This window comes from Octopus sinensis, linkage group LG19 (assembly GCF_006345805.1).
Source record: "Octopus sinensis linkage group LG19, ASM634580v1, whole genome shotgun sequence".
In the NCBI taxonomy this organism is placed as follows: domain Eukaryota; kingdom Metazoa; phylum Mollusca; class Cephalopoda; order Octopoda; family Octopodidae; genus Octopus; species Octopus sinensis.
In genome coordinates this window covers 25196742-25206911 of record NC_043015.1, presented here as the reverse complement: position 1 = coordinate 25206911, position 10170 = coordinate 25196742, and the positions used below count along the sequence as shown (strand labels likewise).

Here is a 10170-nt window from a genome sequence, read left to right as displayed (position 1 = left end):
GTAATATACTTCACTCTGGGAAATGGCCAGGTTTGATAAATAGAAAAGGAATTAGTAGGAAGTCTTCTTGGTGGTGTATGAAATGTAAGCTATGGGTGCCCAAGATATGTAATGGGATCAGACTTTGTGTATCAGTTAAACAAAACCTTGTATGTGGTTGAAACAGAAGATTAGTTAACTTTTAAGGGTATGTGTGAAATAGATTCTATTTCAATTCTGTGGAAGAATCCATGAAAGATGATGGTGTTTGATGTGAAATAAAACTACTGGGCAATAAGTTGGAATTCTCTGAAAGTTGGAATGTCAGAGAAAAAGAACAGGATGGGAAAATGTCCATGGCATTAATAACTCTTTTGGTCATAAACGATTTCTCTTTTTGATGGAAGTGTAGATTGTATGATGCTTGTGAATAAAACACAATGCTGCATGGCAATGAAACATGACTGTTGAAAGGAAGAGTATGTAAAAGTGTTTCAGAAATGAAAGAAGCATGTTTCACCGAATGTTTGTATAATATTAGAGTGCATGAAAGGTGTAGCATATTAAGAGAATTAGGAGAGAAACTGGGGATACAAGCAATCATATGTATGGTGCCTGAAAGAAGATTTCACTTTATGGGATTGCGATGTTTATGGATGATAACAGCTGGATAAAATGCAAAAATACTGTGAGCCAAAGCTGGCAGTGGTTGAGAGATATCAAAGATGTCACGGGAAGTCGTAGTTAAAGTTAATATTTGGAAACTGAACCTTATGAAGCAGGATGACAAGTGGTGCAATGCTGAGAGGCAGCAGATCTGTTCTATTCATGTAAACATAGAAAAAAGACAAAACAGCTTACACACACAGACACACACAAAAAAGTGTATGTGTGATTTAGTGTTTGATACATAAATTTGTGTTTTTTACCTGAGATGTAAAACAAATACAAATGTATATCGTAACATATATATAATGATGATATGTGTCTGTCTACGTATATATCTGGGTATCTGCATGTGTTTCTTTTGTGCGTATGTGTGTATATATACACATACACACACACTTACATGCACATATACATACATGCATATATATATATGTATTCACATATCATCATCATCATCATCATCATCATCATCATCATCATCATCATCATCATCGTTTAACGTCCGCTTTCCATGCTAGCATGGGTTGGACGGTTCAACTGGGGTCTGGGAAGCCCGAAGGCTGCACCAGGCCAGTCAGATCTGGCAGTGTTTCTACAGCTGGATGCCCTTCCTAACGCCAACCACTCCGAGAGTGTAGTGGGTGATTTTATGTGCCACCAACACAGGTGCCAGACGAGGCTGGCGAATGGCCACGCCCGGATGGTGTTTTTATGTGCCACCGACACAGGTGCCAGACGAGGCTGGCAGACGGCCACGCTCGGATGGTGTTTTTATGTGCCACCGACACAGGTGCCAGACGAGGCTGGCAGACGACCAAGCTCGGATGGTGTTTTTATGTGCCACCGACACAGGTGCCAGACGAGGCTGGCAGACGGCCACGCTCGGATGGTGTTTTTATGTGCCACCGACACAGGTGCCAGACGAGGCTGGCAGACGGCCACGCTCGGACGGTGTTTGTTACGTGCCCACAGCACGGAGGCCAGTCGATGCGGTACTGGCTATGGTCCCGTTCAGATGGTTTTCTTATGTGCCACCGGCACTGGTACCACAAGGATACAAATTCCATTGATGTTCATCTATTTTGATTTGGTTTGACTTGATTCGATTTGACTTTGATTTGATTTGCCTCAACAGGTCTTCACAAGTGTCACAAGCAGGAAGGTATGCACAGGCGGACTGACTACGTCTCAGGTAGGGGCCACGGGTTATGGCTTCACTATATATATATATATTATATATATATATATATATATATATATTATATATATATATATATATATAATATATGTATGTATATATTATATATATATATATATATATATTATATTATATATATATATATATATGTATGTATGTATATATATATATATATATGTATGTATATATATATATATATATGTATGTATATATATTATATATATATATATCCATGCAAACATATATATATATATAATATATATATATATATATATATATATATAAACCAGCTTAGAGAAGAAGAAGAAACGAAACGAACCGAAACAAATCGAATCGACGCGAGGGCGCTCAGTCATACAATAGTGTAATAAATAAAATATATGCATACATACAAACATATATGTACGTACCTACATCTACATGTATATATACATGCATATATAAATATATATACGTGTGTACAGGACACCACAAATAGACGTAGAACTCAATGAGAAACGAAAAAGTAAAAACAGCATGGAACGGACCATTTTTTTAACAACGAAAAAACAGAGTACAAGACAACTACACAAGGAAAAATCCCCTTCATCAGCTGTCCCTAGTTCAACTCCAGCGTGTTTCGAAGGTGAGGACAGAACACGTCTCATCGAACTAGTCCTTCCTGCGAAAAAATTAAATAAATTTCCTTTGCAGAGGGGTAAAAACAAGGAATAAATGTGACAAAAACAGGACGTAAAAACAGTGTGTCACATCATCATCATCATCATTATTATTCCTATTTCTGACACATTATGTTCAGAGTTCAAATTCCACCAAGCTCACCTTTAGCTTCCATTCATTTTTTTGGTTGATGAAATGAATAGCAGTCAAGTAGTGGAGTGGATGTAATCAAATATCCCCCTCCACCCACCACAAAATTCCAGGCCTTGTACCTATGGTAGAAAGGAGTCTCATTGGAAAACAGACATTAAATGATGATGATGGTATTTCAGATCATCTGTGGTATTTTAAGTGTGTGTTTGTTTTAGAAACATTCCTTGTATTCTATTCTTCCAATCTATTTCTGTGTAACTCTAAGTTCCTTATCTTGACACTTGTCTTTGATATTTTGGAACAAATTGATGACTTCCCCACAAACAAGACACTTTCTCACTATTTACAATTAGAAATCATTCTTATCTCCCATTACCCATCAGAAACACAATTAATTACACAAAAGATAAGAAAATTTTTCATACTTTCCTCTCATAAATAAGTTGCATTTTCACCATCAATTTCTTGAAGTTTACAACATCCAAACTGGAAAACTTCGAAGAATTTATAGTTATAATTTACTAAATAATGGATTAATCTATTTTGAATGTGAATTCAATAATTTCTGCTTGCCATCTTGATCTACTTTTGATAATGGTATTTATGTATTTGCAATAATAATAATAATAATAATAATAATAATAATAATTTACAGTCTGGCAGGTCTGAGTGATGTAGGGGGATAAATATTTGGTGAACAGAATCAGAATATGATTTTTAAAAGCCCAAATCATGAACTGTCAGTCATATTTCCCCAAGAATTAGTGTGTTGGCCAAAATTTAAAACTCTTGCACACTTTCTAAGAAAACAAGTATGTAAGGAACACAATGCATTGAATATATAAGCATTGAAATAATCTTGTCCTGAAAAACATCAACAATTAAGTAAATTATCTAAATGTAAGATCAGAGATCCTTACTAAATACTACCATTTTGATAATTACCTTTAAAATATTGTAAGTTTTCTCTTCTACATAGTTAAGAAATGAACTTAATAAAGCAGGTATTAGAAAATGATATTGAAATACAATTAGAGAAGTTATTTGCATAATCAGCAGAGCATTAAAACAACTACATTATGCTATTTAATTACACCCCTTAATACTCCAAGTTCAAATCCTCTCCACTCTATTTCAAAAAGTGCTATGTGTCATTCATCATAAAAATAGTAACCAATTTCCCTTAATTCACATCCTATCATCTTAAAAAAGAGTTGGTTTGATTCCATCAAACGTAGGCAAAATATGAGATGATTGTGATTGGCATATCTTTGCTGACAAGTATGCTTGGCCAGAACGGATCTGGGTTAAATAACAACAACATAAATATCTTAGCATTAAGTTTCCAATGGTCAAAGGGTATATTATTCATAACCTCATGAAACTTGAGCCCAGACAGTAAAGTTAAATGGATTTAATAAGCACCACAAGGCATTTTATCCAGTTCTGACAATGTGCTACTGTTGAAATTGTTTAAACTTTTGAACTCTATCCCCACATGAGACTCTGTCTTGTCTGGTCATATAAAAGCTCACGTTTGAAAGCAGTCACACTATCTTTTATATGAAAATCTTGCAGCACAGTGTTATGTAAAAACCTTTTTGAAATTTATATTAGAAATCTCCAGCTTAAGAATTGTTTGTGATTTAGGCAGAAAGCAAGCAATTTCTAGGATAGTGGGTGGGTTAGTCACTGCCAGTATTTTTGTCTCTGACTGGTTCTTTATTTTTATTAGACTCTGATGAATGAAAGGCAATGATGTTTGCAGGTTTTGAACTTGGAGTGTAAGATGTCTTGGAAGGACTTGTACCAAACTTTTGGCATTAAAAGTTACACAAACAGCAGAACAGTGTACCACTGCATTGTGCCAATGCATCACCATCAAATATAGGACCAGATACTGCAGAATCTTGAGTTTCAATGGCCCAGAACACTTCAATATTCTCCCCCAAAAGCTTATGAGACCCACATGGGTGGATGTAGATGTTTTCAAAGCAAAACTGTATTTCTTCCTATGAAGAGTTCCAGATGAGCCTACTTTGTGGCAGGATATGTTGATGAGGATAGCAACCTTAAACTCCTTCATTCATCAAATGCTGCAGGTCAGAGAAGGTTTCAAGTAGTGAAAATGCAGCACAGTTAGTGGCAGTGCACCAGCATTGCCACAGCTCTTGAGCTGAAACAAGTAAATGGTAAAAGAATTAATAATGGTTTCTGATTTAGGCCCAAAGCCAGCAATTTCAAGGTGCGAGAAGGGGTTAATTGATATGATTATCCTCTGTACTTCACTGGTATTTTATTTGGAAGGACAAAAAGTTTAGTTGACCTCAGCAGGATTTGAACTCAGGATATAGAGAATCTGAATATATAACACAAAGCATTAATAATGCAAAATCGAATTACTAATTCCTTGAAATTTATTTTTGATTTTGATTTTTGAAATTTATTGAAACACGTTGACAGTCTGTTTCATTAAAAATCTAACCACAAAAGAATTAATAAAGAAAAAATTTTTTTGAAAATGACTATTATTAATTTTCCTACAATATTGTATATGATATATAAAGGAATAGAAACAGTTACAAACACACACGCACACACACAACACATGTGTGTTCACACACACAGAGATTTGAATAGCAAATTGTTGCTTTCTATACTTGAAAGATTGACTAGAGTTTGGCATGAAATCAACCTTTCACAAATGTCATTGTGGAGGTGATTAGATTCATAAGAGTTCTTACAGATACTTTTATGGCTGCATGGTTAAGAAGCTTGGTTTGAAACTGCTTGGTTTGAGTTCAGTCCCACTGTGTGGCACTTTGGGCCAGTGTCTTTATCTACAGTCCCAGGTCTGCCTTGTGAGTGAATTTGGTAGATAGAAACTGTGTGGAAGCCTGATGGAAGGATACACACGCACTCACACATGTATTGTTGTAATCTTGAAGTCAAACCATAGCAGTGATGTTTTACACTTAAGTTTTGTGTAGTATATAACAGGGAATTCATCTATTATGTAAACCTTCCTCCGTTAAAACATTTTGAAAATATAGGATATATACGTTGAAATTGCTTAAACTTTTGGGATACCAACCCCACATGAGACTAAATCTGTTCCAGTTACATAAATGCTTGTACTTGAGACTATATTAATATTATTATGTAAATATTATTATATTAATATTAGAATTTCCCAACATACTTATATTGTCTTTTACAAAATGATTGTGAAATGTGGGCCATGAATGCAGAGGAAAGGCAAAGTTTAGAAAGGGATGAAACGAGCATGCTCTGCTGTATGAGAGTAACATCATTGTGCAAGGCAAAGTCACACTGGTCATATGATGTGTGTGGATGGGGAGAGTTACATAAAGAAGTGTCAATGCGAATGGAACCTGTTGAAGAAGCAGACCCAAGAAGGTTTGAGATGAAGGAGTGAAAAATAGCCTCCAGTCGTTGAGTCTCACAGACGAGATGACAAAAGACCAAGATTATTTGCAACTTGCTGAGAAGAGCAAATTGCACAAATGAGGCTCTGCAAGCATATCCCTTACATCAATTCCCCTGACCCACTCTGTCCCTGAAGTGTCTCTTCTGCATCTCTTGCTCACCACCCACATACCCCTTCATGTGTGCTGTCAGCCATCACCTTCCTTTCCTAAACCCATTTCTTCCATCCTCTCTCCTTCACCATTGATCACACTCCCACTCCTGTTCACTCTTCACTGCTCTCACCTCTGTCTCCATCTCTTTCCATTATCAACTCTCCTTTCAAGCAGTCACAGACTTACCCACCCATTCACCTTGCTCAGGACTATTTCTCTTACATTCACCTTCCTCTAACTTAAGGGTATGCCTTAATGCCTCTTTACCATCTCTCCTCTTCCAATTGAAGTAAGCACACATCTCAACTGCAAGACACCTGTTTCTATCCTTCTGTAATACTTTAAGTTCTCATCAACTTGAATGAAGTCACGTCCATCAATAGTAAGCAGCCCTTGGTTGAATAGTCTTGTCTTGCAGGTTACCAGGTGACCTCACCAGTGTTGGTGCCACATAAAAAGTGCTGGGAAAAGCATCCAGCCATTGAAACCATGCCAAAGCAGACAGTGGAGCCTGGCACAGTCCTCTGGATCCTCAGCTCCTGTTGAACAATGCAAAACATGTTAGAATGGGAGACAGGGATTATGCAATGTTGATACGGGTGTGTGTTTGGGTGTGTTTGCTTTTTTCACCACCACTTGATGACTGGCGTTGGTTTGTTTCCATCCCTGTAATTTAGCAAAAGAGATTGATAAAATAAGTACTGGAGTCAATCTTTTCCACTAAACACTTCAAAGTGGTGCCCCAGCATGGCCGTAGTCAATTGACTGAATCAAGTGAAAAGACAACAGCTGAACGATATCTCCAAACATGTTGACATCCTCATCAAGTGAAATTCTTTCCTCTTTCTCTCTTCCTCTCTTTATCTCTCTCCGTCACACACGCACATTATCTTCCCTCTCTCTCCCCTCTCTTCAATCTCCCTCCCCTCTATCTTTCCCCCCTTTTCTTTCTCTCCCTCTCTGTTCTCACTCTCCTTCTAGTGTTTCCTGTTATTTATTCTTTGTTCTAGCTTAATTATTCACATTTCAATTTATTCACATAATAATATTTCATTTAACAGGATCTCATTCCTTGTTCAGTTATTTTGTTTCCTTTTTATTTTATTTTTAGGTATGTATTTTGTTTCCCCATTTCAATGATGTTTCATCAAAAATTTTTAATTTGCATTTTCAGAAATTAACTTTATTATGAGGATTGGCTGAAAAGTTCATAAGCTGACTCAGATACTCTCGTAGAATGTAACCAAATGTGCTTTATTTTCCAATGCATTCCTCCTTGCAATCCACACACTTCTTCCATCATTATTGCTGTTCTTAAGGCAGCGAGATGGTAGAAATGTTAACATGCCGGGCAAAATGCTTAACGGTATTTCGTCTGTCTTTACGTTCTGAGTTCAAATTCTGCTGAGGTCAACTTTGCCTTTCATTCTCTTGGGTCAATAAATTAAGTACCAGTTGCACAGTGGGGTCGAACTAATCGACTGGCCCCCTCCCTCAAAGTTTCAGGCCTTGTGCCTAGAGCAGAAAAGATTATTGCAGTTCTTGGATCGCATTGGGGGAGAAGCTATCCTCCTGTTGGTCAAAAAGGTCATCAACAGCAGATATGACATCATCATTATTGTGTCACTGGTTCCCAGTCAAGTATTTTACCGTATTGGGGAATCATGTTGGGTTGTCAGATGGGGACAAATCAGAAGAATAGGGTGAGTGACCACTCAGTTCAAAGCCACACTCATGCACTGCAGCTTTTGAAAGCAAGGACTTTCATAAGTTTGGTCTTGATAGTCTTTCGTAACTGCCAATCTTTTGAAGATGGTCAATAAGCACAATGCCTTTTGCACTCAAAAAAGCTGGGCTCATCTCCTTCTCTGCAGATGAAACGACCTTGGCCTTTCTTTGAAGCAGGTGAGGTGGGTTGTTTCCACTGTGTGGATTGTCTCTTTATTTCTGGCTCAAAATGATGAGCCAACACTTATTCTGGGTTAGGAAACATTCAAGGAAACCAGATGGATCTGCCTCAAACAAAGTCAGATTTTTGTGCTTTTGATCAAGTGTCAGAAAATGTGGCAGCCACTGAACAGAAACCTTTGTCATGCCAAGTTCATTTGGCAGAATATTCTCATCTCTCTCATGGGATATGCTAATCGCATTGGTTATTTGATTCACAGTCAGTTGCCTATCATCCCTCATTATGTGATGAATACGATCAATGTTTTTCTCAATGGTGACAGTTGCAGGACATCCAGACCTTGGACCATCTTCAAGACTCACCATTCTAGATTCTGCTCCTCACTTTTGCACTGTTGATAAAGCTGGAGCAGCATCCCTTAATGTGACCAGCATGTCAGTATGGATGTCCTTGGAGGCTAAACCCCTTTTTGCTGCAGGTTCTTGAAAACCCCATGATGCTAAATTTTGTCCAATTTCAAAGAAGTTGCTACTTGTTGTATTTGAAGTCTTCTTTGAACACTCAGGTGTCAGTTCACCTGTAAACAACCAATACAACTATTAATAGAAAGAGTTGAAATGAATGCATGCAAGATTTCGCAGCTCTAGCATCACTCCTACACAATCAGCCTCCAAACATGCCAGCCCATCCTCATGTTTTTTGTTTTGTTTTTTTGTAAATTCTTTTTGGTTTAGAAATAGATTTGACGAACTTGAAACAAAGATTTTACTCCAATGATAATTCCTTATCTACTTTCTTAAAATGTCAAATATTTATAGAAATATTTCCAATATTAATTTCCAGGCAATTATATCTTTAGCGAGGTTAAAAAAATATAAAAATGATAAAATTGGTAAAAATACAGTAATCAAAAATGTGAAAACATTTCATCTGCATTTATTAAATCAAAAATGCATGATAATGACTTTGATAACAGCAGCAGTAGTGGTGGTGATGATGATGGTGAGAGGCTGATGGTGGTGGTGGTGATGGTATTGATGATAGCAATAAGGACATTGATGGTGATGATGATGATTGTGGTGGTAGTGATGGTCATCATAGGAAGGGCATGCTAGTAGTGCAGGTAACGGTGATGGTGGTGGTGGGGACATGTTAATGCAATGGGTGTGTGGGTGTTAGTGATGTTGATGATTCAGGCTGGTGGTGGTGGTGTCGGTAAGGGTGTGTCAACGGTAATGATAGGATGTTGGTGTTGTTGGTGATGATGGTGATGATGAAGGGGTGATTTGGTGCTGTTCAAGATGGCAATGAAAATAATTATAATGATGATGGGGTGGTGGCAGTGGTGATTGTGGTTGAGGTGGTTGTTGATGGTGTTTGGTGGTAGTACGGCTGATGACAATGTAAATTGCAGCAGCCATTGGACCATGGCCATACTGGTGCAATACCATAAGGGGCTCAGTTGATCGAATCTGCCCCAGAACGTAGTTTCAAATCTGGTTTTGATTCAGTTGGTCGCCTTTTGCCAAATCACTAATTCATAGGAAAGTAAACAAACCAACACAGATACACACACATTGGCTATTTGATTCACAGTCAGTTTGTGTGTGTGTTTATAAGTGTTTGTATGCTAGCATACAAACACACAACATTCAGTTTTAAATCTAGTTCTGTATAAAAGCAATTTAATATTCTACAGAAGAATAACCCAAATAATTTTATATGGAGAATATTAATTTTAACAATGAAATGGCAGATAATGGTCTCAGTATTTTTCCTTACACATATAAATCACCAATTAAAGAAGTGATGTGAGAGAATAGATGTTTATTTCCTTTGGTTAAGGCTGATCAGTTTCTATACATGACCCTCAACCATTGCAATTCCTGGATTTTCAGAATGATGATGCTAAGGTTTCATCCTAACCTTAACTACAGTCTTTCTTGTTAGCCAGACTCCAGCCAGAGAGCTTAATGTGAGCTCTGTTATATTCTTTG

General features: G+C 37.3%; 1 protein-coding gene across 1 annotated transcript in view; it reads left to right on the top strand.

The window, feature by feature from the left end:
• LOC115222188 (coiled-coil domain-containing protein 39-like) overlaps window positions 1-10170 on the top strand; it is a 1476917-nt gene that overhangs the window by 350772 nt on the left and 1115975 nt on the right. The window lies entirely within an intron of this gene.